Here is a 12,948-nt window from a genome sequence, read left to right on the forward strand (position 1 = left end):
TCATTGCAGTTGGGGAATGATAAAAAAACCTCCCAAGCTCCTAAACATCCAAAAGCCAACAAGCCCAAGTGCTTGAAAACTGGATGTGTGAATGGATAACCCCAAACTGCCTGCACGGGTGTTTGCCTGCAGACTGGTACTGCTGCAGAGGAAGAAGCTGCATTCAGCTCTGGGGACAACAACATAAGGACATGGAGCTGTTGGAGTGAGTCCAGAGGAGGGCCATGAAGATGATCAGAGGGCTGGAGCACCTCTGCTATGAAGACAGGCTGAGACAGCTGGGGTTGTTCAGCCTGGAGAAAAGGCGGCTCCGGGGAGACCTTACTGCAGCCTTCCAGTACCTGAAGGGGCCTACAGGAAAGCTGGAGAGGGACTGTTTATCAGGGAGTGTAGTGACAGGACAAGGGGGAATGGGTTCAAGCTGAAGGAGGGTCGATTTAGATGTTAGAAAGAAATTCTTTACTGTTAGAGTGGTGAGGCACTGGAACAGGTTGCCCAGAGAGGTTGTGGAGGCCCCCTCCCTGGAAGTGTTCAAGGCGGGGTTGGATGGGGCTTTGGGCAACCTGGTCTAGTGGAGGGTGTCCCTGCCCATGGCAGGGGGGTTGGAACTAGATGATCTTTGAGGTCCCTTCCAACCCAAACCATTCTATGATTCTATGATCATAACCACAAGTCAGGTTAAACAGTAACCAGGCATTTGCCAGAGAACTTTTGAATCATAAAAAGGATCACCTTGAAAAGAAATGTAAAAGACTCGGGTTTTTTGGGTTTTGTTTTTGTTTGTTTGTTTGTTTTTTTTACCTGGGAGACAGACAAAAGTACACAAGCCAAAGCCTGGTGTGTCACCACAAGGAGTTGCCCCGCTGTGTCTCAGCCTTCCTGCAGGCCACCACAAGCCACCTGCACGCCACCCAGGGAGGGGGTATGTGTCACACATGGGAATCCATGCCACCGTCTGCCTATGGGACCCTGCGGGGTTTATTTTGCACTAGCATCAGCCCCAGCGGGCTGTGGGGAGCTGCAGAGGCACACACACAGCTGGAGCACCCACATCTCGAGTGGGTGGTGAAAATGTACAGCATGTAAATAGGGGAAACCCCAGTCTCAGGGTAGGGGGTGCATGTGTAACGCCGCACGGCCACAGAGATGGCACGTGTGTGCACATCACTCTGTGTGTGTGTGTGTGTCTTTGTGTCTGTGTTTATGTGTTGGGGCAGGATTAGAACTTTTTAGAATTTTTATAAAAGAGTGTTCAGAAATTCACAGGTCCTTACTGACACATTGTACGTGTGCAGTATTGTGGTTTTTCTGTTGCATTGCTGATAATGATCCAGAGTTACTGATTGCCAGTAATTTCTTTCACTAGAAAATCAATAGACTGCTTTGATCCTAATTTGATTCAAACCTCATGAATTGAGCAGTTTTCCTTGTGCTACTGTATTAAAGCATGTCTTTCACCTCCTGTGGCCAGAGACCCAACGAGTGTCCCAGCTGCTATTTCAGGATCAAACTTCCTAGCACAGAGGTGCTGCTCTGGACATGAGATTCCCCACCAGGAGAACATCTCACTAGAGCTGGATGTTCCTCTTCAGAATTTTAATTTGAATGAATCACCATTTTCTAATGAAAAAGTTCAGCGAAAAGACTCATAATCTGCTTGATGTTTTGTTTAGTTCAGTCAGACATCAACTGTAATGTCACTGCTTCTAAAAAGTAACTGGATATGTCTTTTAGCAACCAGTATTATGTGAAATATTTTAGGCTGTAGGCCTTTTGTAAGTGGAATAAACCAGGCGGTGACTTAGATCTATGTAGCACTGACAATAAGCTGGTTGTATTGAAGTATTTTTTCAAGACTGTGCTTTTATGTATGCTCTGTGTGGCATCACTGAAAGCTCCCTAGGAATTTGTTCTCATTGCAGACCTCATGCTTATGTCACAGGCTCATTTTCCCCATTCTTTATTACAGAAATAGAATCAAAAGTGCAAAATATGGAAATTAAGTGATCTAAAAGATGTAGATCAGAAAAGAGTGGCTGTGACCTGAGGCTTTTATGAACTCTGTACTTATCAGGAATTACACTGAATTTACACCTGTGCTGAGAGCGAGCACAAAGCCTTGCACTGTGACAGCAAGCAATAAAATGTCACCTCCTTGAAACAACATGTTAAGAGTGGTAATTAAATGGTAAATTTGCTCGAGTTTTTATATGCATTCTTTGTAGAACTTCTTCATATAACTCAATTTCAGGACTAATCCCCAGAGGATTTTGCTAACAGTAGTATAAATTAAAGTTATCTCACTTTTTCAATAAAGTCATCCAGCTTTCTAATAGACATTGAATAAAATTAATGGACTAACTTTGACAGTGTCTGATAGGCACCTTTCAAACACTGCAGCAATGCCTTGCTCTGCTACATGGCCTTCAATGATTTTATCTTCCAAGGAGACAAATGTCTTGTACACTGTGGGCCAATGTCAGCATTGATTTGCTTCTTATTCAATATCAATAATTGAAAATCTTTCTTTTCTCACCCACAAACACCTTTTTTTTTTTTTTTTCATCCTGACATGACAGACTTCTGTTAGCATGACAGAGCAGGGACAAAAAGTCCATGTCTTTACCCTGCAGGTGAGAGTTGGGGTCCCTCTTTCTGCTTTCCATGTCTCACCACTTTTCACTCTTGCACTTTTGGCTCCACAACTATAAAAGGAGTGAAAACAACCCTGAAAGCTAGCAGTTACAGCATTTCCTTGGCAGAGTGAGCCGAGACCCTGAAAGAGAAGAGTTTCACACCCACCTGTCCTGTGCTGACCACTTTGCTGTATTCTTTAAAGGACACCATCTGTTTGGGTTGCCAGTCAATGTAGGCATTTTCAATTAAGTGAATAAGAAAAGTAAGCACCTTAGTGTATTACTTTCTAGCTCTTCAGAAGCCTTCAAAGCTATACCTCTTTCTCTGCTGGCCGCAGAAAGAATTTAAGCATGTCCCTTCAGAAGAGTAGGTTGTGTTTCCCCACTGGTGCTGCGTGCCCAATATTCAGATCCATTCACACCAAAATTAGGTGCCTCAGTTAGTCACATTGGCTCTGTGGTATGCTTTCTACCTTTGTATCATGAGTATATTTCATTAGCATCTCTCTTATGTGAAAATGAAAATGTGACTTTTCTGTTCACTGAGGATGGGGACTCTGGTAATTTGCTGATGCAGATTAAAGCTTCAGGGCTGCTCTCTTGAATTGGCAGGTCACAGCTTCCAAGATCTGTTCTTTTGTCTGGAATCATTGGACTGTGTACAACTGGCGTTTTTATACAATTCCTGCCTACAAAGGAATATTAAGACCTGATAGCAAGAAGTCCAAAGTTCTGCTTAAATTTCCTGCCTAGAAGTATGTGTGAGTGTGCTACCTATAGCACATCAGAGTCAAACATGTCCAGGAAGCATGAGACATACTCTTCATGTACTGTATCATTTTTTTTTAATCTGCAGTAACTCCAACATGTCCAGACATTTTGATGGACACATGTTCAGTAGATCAGGATGAGATCTGTAAGACTCCACAACCTCCACTTCCTATATTTTCTCTCTATATTTATGCAGTTCTCATGAAATTATTGATGCATGATGCTTCAGAAAGGGATAAAGGATCATAAACTAATTAATACCACTCAACATTATTGTATAGCTATTAGATCATCCCAACTAAAATAAATTTTCATTGTATAAATACAGGCATGACTTATGAAGGGTTTGATGGAATATGTTTAGACTATTAGAAGTCAGTCGATGTATCATTTAGTAGTATTTGGATAAAAAGTGTAACACTATAATTTCAAGTCTACACTAAAATAATTATCTTACAGATCTTGAAAAGATAAGTGTTAACTTTTAATCATTATCCAGTAGGTACATTTCAAGTGGGATTCTTCAAGAATATGTTATTGGCCTCTTACTATCCTGAAGAAAACTATTGCCAATATAAAACCCTGCTGGCATAGTTGTATATAATACAAAAAAATTCCAGAGTTAAAAATAATAGCAAAGGAAAAAAGTTTTCCAGAAAAAACTTGGTTGGGCAGCCAGCTGAGCTTGTTTGAATAATATGTATTTTAATGCAGCAAATTAGAGGCTATATTCTAGAGTCTAAGGATGTTACTTAGAGAAAGGGGAATATGTTCTGGATGTCACTGACTCAGAAAGGGAATTAGCCAATTGTGGTGGATAACACACTGGCCATGAACTTACAATGTATTGCAATGCTAAAACAGCTGATATCAATCTCTAAGTCTAGGAAGTAAATGAATCAAAGTCTGTAAGTACCTACATGGGAAAGTGATTTCTGAGAGTACAGAGGTCATTAATCGTGCAAAAGAAAGGCATAAAAATATCCAGTGATTGTCTTTTAAAACTAAACAATTTCAGTATAAAATAAGGTATAAAGCAATCTATCCAAGGATGTTGCTCAGCAGAAGTTAGGTTTCCCTGCTGGAAACACTGAGGTGTTTTTGTGAAAATCCAGATTAATGAGAGAAAATATTATAGCAGAAATACTGTGATATATCTTCAAATATACCAAAGGAATACTTTATTATAAAGATGAGTAATTATGAGTTAGGATAAGACAGTTATTATTCATAACTATCTTGCTAGACAATGATTATTTACTCTTTGTGAAATTCAATTCTATTGGTATATATAGCTATACCTGAAACTGCTGGAAGGGCATACCTTAATTTCATCACGGACCTATCTGACTAAGAGCTTGTGCCACCATCTGGCTATAAACCCCCTTCCCAGTAACAGAGATTGAGGGAAGCATTGTAGTGGACTTTGAAGTCATTGTGGAAGCAGAGGACTGGAGGTGGGACCGCTGCGTTGGAGCTGCACTGCTGTCCAGAGCCCAACGCTAAGCCTGTTGGGGTGAGCGTCACATTTCCCTAGCACTGCCTGTGACGACTCACTTCACTGCTGACTCCATATGTGTCTGCGTGTGTGTTTGTGCCTGGGCAAAGCTTTTTCTGAGACACCTCATCCCTTGCTTGGACCACTTAATAAACTGAGATTAGCCTGCTGTTAGCCTGGTGTTGCTGGTGTTTCCTCCTGCGACACTAACAGGTGAGAAAGCTCCGCTTTTGGCACAAAAAGCCACTTATAGGGAAATGCACATGTTGCATCAGATCATGCGTAACAGCACTAACATTACAATGTTCATCAGCTGGGGGCACAAAGCACTTCACATCTCCCCAAGTTCCTTCTTCCACATGGTGTGAAACCCAAGGCACTGGTCATGGGATGGAGCAGCAGCAACCGACAGGTCACATCATAGCAGAGCAGGGGCAGGTCACGGGGTCCTGGACATAAATTCAGCAAAATTTAGCAGGCTGCCCTTCACTTGCTTTTCTACCTCAGTAAGTCTGTACCCCAAAGCAGTAGGACAACTGAAGCTGGTCTCTGCAGTTGTGGTCTCAGTGCTTTTTCCACAGTGCTCACAGACTCCTTCCATTTCCCCTGCCTCAGTCTCTTATCAGCAGTACCCCTACTTATTTTTCTTTGAAACCTCTTCTCTCCGTCATATCAGTCCAGCTGTTTTGCCAATAGTGGAGAAGCCGCTGAGGAAAGGAAAACTTTAGGACAGATGCACAGAGAATCAGCATGATCACATAAATATTTGAGAGAAAACAAACTGAATACGGCTTTCTCCTCTGAAAAAAGAATCAATAGATTTCTTCACTACTGATTTCAGGTTCTCATAATTGATTATTTAGCATCTGAAATAACACTACTGAAAACTCAAAAGGAATGTTTTGCATTATTTTTGTCTCTAAGTGCATGGCTATGACTATAACTTAAACAATTCCTTTGTACAAGTCCTGAACACATACACATACACTTAGCCCCCTGCCCCAACCCCAAAACTTACCTGGTTAGGGAAGTCTGAATCCTTTTCTTGGAAGGATGTCTTCACATATTTATTTTTGCATGTTGGTCAGTAAAATGAACTTTTTGTGATAAAAATAATCGTTTATCTTTGAACTAAAATATGAAACCATTAGGAGAAAAAAATAAGGCAAAAGAGAATCAGACTGGATGTTGCCAGGGTTTCTTACTCCACATTATCTTCCTGTTTTGAGATGTGAACTATGCTGCCCATATATTTTTCATCACCAAGGCCGCTGGCAGCATTCCAAAAACCTGATACTCTCCTTCTCAGCAATGGCTGTTTGTTTTTCTTGTTGACAATTTTGGCTTAAATCTTAGAAAATGTTATTTTTGTGTCTGTCTTAATGTTTATGTCATTTCCAAAGGCCTATTGAATCACGAACTGGCTATCTGTGTCCAAAACTGTCATCCTGGTCTAATCTATGATATGGTTGCTAGTGAACACATTCTTCTGGGAAAGGCTGAGAGGGGTTGATGAAATTAATAACTTCCTCGACTAAATACAATACTTCACAACTGTGAGAAGCATTATGAATGATGCTATAACAGATAAGAAGAAATATTGAAACAACAAAATTTGTGCGTGGACTCCATGCATTTACTAAATCAAAACAAGAATACAGGTTTGCCATGTGTTGGGAGGTTGTGTTCAAAGTCTGGAAAAAATTGTCTTTTGGAATTACAAGAACATGTTAAAGGGCTGTTCATATTTATGGCTGGTAATGCTTAGTCATTGCAACAATGAATAGTGATGAAAAGGAGTTGCAAGCACTTGCATGATATGGAAAATTCAATTTATTTTGCTGCAAATTACAAGTCATGATTCAAAACCCTCAGAAGTCAATGCACAGACTCCAGCTCATGACTCCTGGAAAGGAACTGGGCTGATTTTGTCATACAAGTGGATAGTATGTGTAGTATGAGGATCACAAGCCTATAGAGCTGATGATACAAAAATTGGCACACAGGTAGATTTTCAATGACATGAACGCATCTGGTCCAGGGCCAGGATCCAGAGAATATTGAGAGACATTCTAGAGTTAAGACTTTCAGCAACCTGTTTCCTCTGAGTTCCACATTCAAGAAGAGCCACAAGTCTCATGCTTCTGTGGGGGTATTATGAGCCCAGGCTACTTACAGCTGATGGAGCAGAGAGAAAGGTCTGTTACGATTAAACTGTATGATGATTATTTCATTAAAAATTATGACATGATTTTAACGGTAAAAAACCAAATATGCAGACTGTTCCTAACGAAGTATTCTGTTCTGGAAAGCAGCATCTCAGAAAGGTCTTGAGGAGAAGCAACTCAACAGATACTACTGTTTCAAAAATAGCTGATCGGATCCTGGGTTAAAATTTAATAGAAGAACAGTGATTAGCAAAAGTAAAGTTACTTTCTATCTATGCTCAGTACATCCAGTAGTTAAAAAACATTGAAAAATTTAGAGAGGTGCAAAAAGAGTCAAAAAAATCGACTGAGGACTAAAGAAAATACTTTGTGACTATTAAAACCTCCGGTTTATTTAATTAAAAAAAGTCTGAAATATGACTTTTTTGCAGAACTTTAATATCCCCATGAGGAGAAAACATGCAGTGGAGGAAGGTAACAAGAAGCAGCAAGTGAAACCTGAAGCCAGAGAACTTACATTCGAAACAAGACACAGCGCCATTAACAGCTGGAGCTGACTACCCACAAAGTGATGGATACTTCCTCTCCCACTGTCTCCAAATCATGACTAATTCCCAGCCCGGGAGGCACAATCGTGTTACAAATGAGGTATTAAATGGATTTAAAGCTAAAGTGACATCTCACTCCCATTTAGAGACAGGGGAAGAACCAGCGGCACTGTGTGTAAGAATATTGCGGCAACCCTGGCGTGCAAAACAGAAAGGGCAGCACCATCCCGAGATTAGGACGAAGAAGTGGCTTCATCCAGTCACGCATAGGGTCTGTGCTGTTTTCTTATTTGATTTTCAGCTACGAAAAGATCAGAAAACCTTACTCAAACTTTGTTTAAGCATAAATTATAGGATTTATCATAAATCATAGGATCTAATGCAAGGGCAACCGTAATGAATGGTGTGTCAGACAGGGGAAATCAGATCAGACAGTCTAATGCTTTTTAATTGTCTCAAACTTTATGTCTTTAAGTGAATAGGCTGTGTATAATAAACTCCTCTCACTCTTAGCGTACAAAAGACTACTATTTCTTTAGATCTGGAAGAGATATAAAGATGAAATAACACTCTCGGGAAGACTTTATGGTCGAGAAAAGTATTGAAACTGACTCAGCATTTGTTAAAAAACAGAAAAAGTGAAATAAATGCCACATCCAGTCACTTGAAATTATAAATTATAGACAATTTGGGAATTTTTAGATGTCTCTGTTGCCCTGCCTGGTTTACAGGATGTGTTAGCTGGCTTCTCAATTCACGAACCCTCGGGCTTTCTACTAAGGTTATTGCGAAAAAAGAGCAAACTGTGGAGCAGCTGCTTTATCATTTGAGATGTGTGTTACATTACACATACCTTCAGGAATTATTCCACTTATGAATCCACGTTAGGCCACTGGTACAGCTCTTACAGCTTGTTAGCTCTGCCAATACTTTTCTGACACTCAGGAGGTAAAGTTATTAACTGTGAAGTCTGCTTGCGAGGAGATACTATTCCAACTTACAACAGAGTCTTTCCATACATAGAGGTTCTTTCTTAAATTAAACATGATTGTAACGCTAATTCCACCTGTTTCTTAGGTCAGGCTCCTCCGCTGTCACAGGGGAAAGTATGAGGTGAATCACTTAAATGGTCAGAAGAAAAATAATTTGCTGAAACTGTTCAGAAGAATTTGGTGCAGGTGTTTTACCGTGGGACACAAGGGAGATGTTTATAAACTCCTGCCCTGGGATTTGCCATACTTCCTGCCCGCCTTGTCCTACACTTTTTTCCCACCTGCAACAGTTTTTTTCTTTCCAGAATAGAATTAAAGGGCTAATAATAGTACAGCAACAAATAAACAAAAAGGCATTTTATCTCGTGCACCCTACGATATGTAGATGACCAGTGGACCAGGAGCCAGGCACCGTAGGGCAGCTAATTTCTCTGGCAGCAAATACCTACCTGTTGTGATAAAGGGAGGAAACGGGGAGACCTGTGTGTGAACCATAACATGTGCGACATAACTTGGGATTTGAGTTGCAGATCTCTGTTTTATTTGTAAAATCCAATATAATCTAAATACTTGCTACATTTTTATACACTTAGAAAGAGTTACCACAGACTACAGTATTATAAAATTAAAAAGTACAAAAGTTAGCCTATAAAATACAAACAAGGGAAGCAGACTTAGAAAAAGAACAGACAAGAAAGCATCCATTAATCAGAAAGTATGCAGTTTCAGTATTGTAAATGAGGGTTATTGTCAATAACATAACAAATCCACAGACAAATATAAATTCAAACCTACTGAGAGATTTAACACCTAATAAAATATAAACATTACCGCAAGATATCTCAGTCCTTACTGTAGATGGTGCTGTAGCATAAAATATGCATTGCGCCCTGACCGCTGATTTAAACTGTCTAGCCATGACTGACATACAAGTTACTGTGTACAGGATTAATCCACAAATTGTTGTGAGGGGTCATGTAAACATGTTGCAACTTATGCGTTGTTTATATGTGAACATAGGATTGTTAAAAAAAAAGAAATAATGAAAAATATGTTGAATTCTTTGATGTAATACCAATATGCTGGTGTATTGTAACATATGCTAGGCCATAGTGAGGTTTAGAAAGGTCTCTGGAATATATTTGCTGAGAAGGATAATTCTCTCTGTTGCTGTTGTTGTTGTTGTTGTTGTTGTTGTTGTTTTTGTTGCTCTGCCTGGAACATAACAAGGTGAGAAGATTTCAACTTTTCCGGTCTTATTTGTTTTATACTGACATCTTCCTTCATTGGGAATCAATGTGAATTAATTTTCTCTAGGCAGGGCAAATACAGAGCATTGGTAAAAATCAAGTTCAATGCACATGGCACAAATAATTCTTATTCCAGAGAAGTCTCAAAGGATGTCCCGTTATGATGCTTTGCTTCAAGCTGAAAGATAAACAGCATTTGCAGAAGAGAAATGAGTGTTTCGCTGAGATAGCTGCACACTGCAAGCTATAGCTGACCTCAGGGACAGGAGGGACCCCAGGAGAATGGTTGGAGCGGAGGAGGACAGAGTGCTGTCCTGTCCCTGCCCATTCCCCTATGGCACCATCCTCCTCATCTCACAGGTGCGTGGGGAGTTCATGATTTTATTGCATATTGTCTGTGCTACCTGTTTGGGAGTTAAAACGCTTTGCCTGTCTCTTTTCAGCTGGCAAGTGCTGATGCTTATGGTGCGCTGTAGGAAAAAACCTACAACCTTCCTCCTCCTCCTCTCCTTTGTCTCAGTAGTAACTCAGACGGTCAGGTAAGCAGCATCCTGGAAACCAGCTTGTTAGCTAACTGCTGCTCCTTTTCCTGCCAGCAGCAGAAGCCACCCTTTTTATCTGTAAAATGTGAGAGAGGCTGCCCGCACCACCACTAACAGCAGTCTGAATGACTCCTGCAAGTGGCCCCGGCCACGAGCCCTTGTACAAACCCCAAAGCTGGTTCTCCAGCTGCCGTGGGTCAACCAGTTTCCCTGTGGAAGCTGCTCGCCCTGAGTAGCAACCTCCTCCAGTTCCCAAAGGTGATGCATCACTTTGCACAAAGGCAGAATGAGCGGAATGAGATTTCTGTGCCAATCCACTGCTTAGGGTTTCTGCTGAGAGTGCTAAGAAAGCCCCACATTTCTGCCTTGTACACAAATATTTATCACATGGACATGAAAAACTACTTTTCTTGGAAATAGCTGGAGTTACGTCAACATACACCAATGTAGGATCAAGTCCACTGAACACAATAATTGTAGGGTAAAGGCAGCAATGAAAATTAAGCAAATAGATAAATTAATTTGCCTTGGAACAAGCAGGTGATATTGCTCAACACTGCAAAAATTAAATCAAAATAACTGAACATGGAATAGCCAAAGAGTGTTCCTTGGGTTTTTAGTCTAGATTTTGTTCAGCATCAGAACATACTACTATAAGCAGCTAATAACTGAGTTTTACGCAAGTCTTGTATGCTCCTTTGATGCAAAATATAACACGTTTACTTCAGTGGAATACTAGGACTGAGAAAAATTCAGAAAGTTCTGCTCTCATCCAGATATATGTGCCTGATCCAGACATCCTTTCCCCATGTCACTGTGCAAGAATATAACTTTTCTTTCTTACAGGCTAACTGGTGTCACAGCAGTGAAGGAAGCTTCAGGTCCCTGTTGCGCACTGAAGCTTTGGGTGCCCTGCTGTCAAATGGAGCCTGTAGCTCCACTTTCTGGACCTGTGTTTGGCAGTCATTTGTCTGACAAAGACAAGTGCTTAAGAAGGTATCTGCAGAGTGCACGGAGCAAGGAGCTGGCTGGTCTGGCCAGGAGCAAGTGCGCAAGGGGTGGGTCTTCAACCACACCACAAAACCTGTTCTGGCTTTTTCTTTCATACTACATTTCAAATGCAAATAATCTCTAGTGTAGCAAGATTTCTGAAGTTATCAGACTGGGAAAGTCTCTAAGTGATTTTCTTGTACACCTTTGATCCTTTTGTTTTTAGAAAGGATGCCCAGACTTGCTTACCTTCTCCTCTTAGTGTCAGGCTTCTAGAAAGAAAAAGCTTTTGCTGCATCGTAGTGCTTATAGCACAGTATCTGCTAATCATATCTTTAGAAGCAGCAGCTGTCTCTTGGGCCTCCTAGACTATCCTGCAGCCCATTTTAGTAAGCTTTTCCACATTATTGTATACTCCAGCGCACCCCATGGAGTCACTAGTCCTGCTGTGCAACACAGACTGCTTCCTAAGCCAAGGAAGTAATATGGAAAAAGGAGAGATGAGGGAAGAGATGCAGAGAAAGAGAAAACTGACCGTATAAGCAACTTCACATTAGAATGAATACTCTGGTAAAATACCATTTGATTCATTCATCATCAGCTTATACCTGTTGAAGTGATTTTTTTCCTACTTTTCTATGAACTGTCAATCATAGCTCTTAAATTATTTGCTCAGGGAAAAATCCTGCTCTTAGTCTTCTGGGTGATGCTGAGAGCAGCAGGGCAGGGGCAGTTGCAGGATCATGCGTGTCTGATCCTGACCCATATTTGCCTCCACAGACCCATGGAACCAGAGGCAAAGTCTAACCGTACTTCGGTGCACTGCTTTGAGAAGGATGGTGATGCATGTGCGTCCTCTGGTTCTAGTCTTTCATATATGGACAGATGAGATTAAAAGCAGTGATATGATGGCCTAAAAACAGATAGTGTAAGTAGGAGTTCGGTAGTATGACTGATAAGCAGTGAGAGGCTAACACTGCTACAATGATGCCCTGAGTAAAAGCACCAAATGACAGCATTGCTGTCAAGCTGAGTCGCATGACGAGGCAATGCAAGGAAGTCTGGTCTGCAAAAGGTGCAGGACTGAAAGAAGAGATTGGAGTAGTGAGCTGTGGTCAGCCTGTGAGCACTTTCACTGAAGAGGGCAGGATTCGGTCTTGTCTTTGATGCCTGGAGTGCCCTGCCTGCCAGGGGACAGGCAAGCCGGGTGACAAGAAGAGGGAGGAACCCTGGAGGCACCTGCCAGGCGCTTTTATCAAGCCTCTGATTTAAAAGCTGAGAGGTCAGCTGTGTTTTCTGCCCTCAGCTTTTTGTTTTCTGAGCCTAGCTGCTGTCTCTCACAGCCCACTCCTTCCCTGCAGTGTTTTATAGGACAGAGTTGAACAGTGAATGTAAAATACGCCACTTCCAGTAAGGCAGTGGAGTAGCAGTGGGTTCCATCATCAGAAAGTTCATTAAGAAGCAAATTTGGTAGCAGAAATTGTCAGTTCTGATATCTCCTTGAAGTTATTTGACAAAAGTTTTTATCATTGATAATGTGTTTCTGTCAATAA

Source organism: Grus americana, chromosome 3 (genome assembly GCF_028858705.1).
Source record: "Grus americana isolate bGruAme1 chromosome 3, bGruAme1.mat, whole genome shotgun sequence".
NCBI lineage: Eukaryota > Metazoa > Chordata > Aves > Gruiformes > Gruidae > Grus > Grus americana.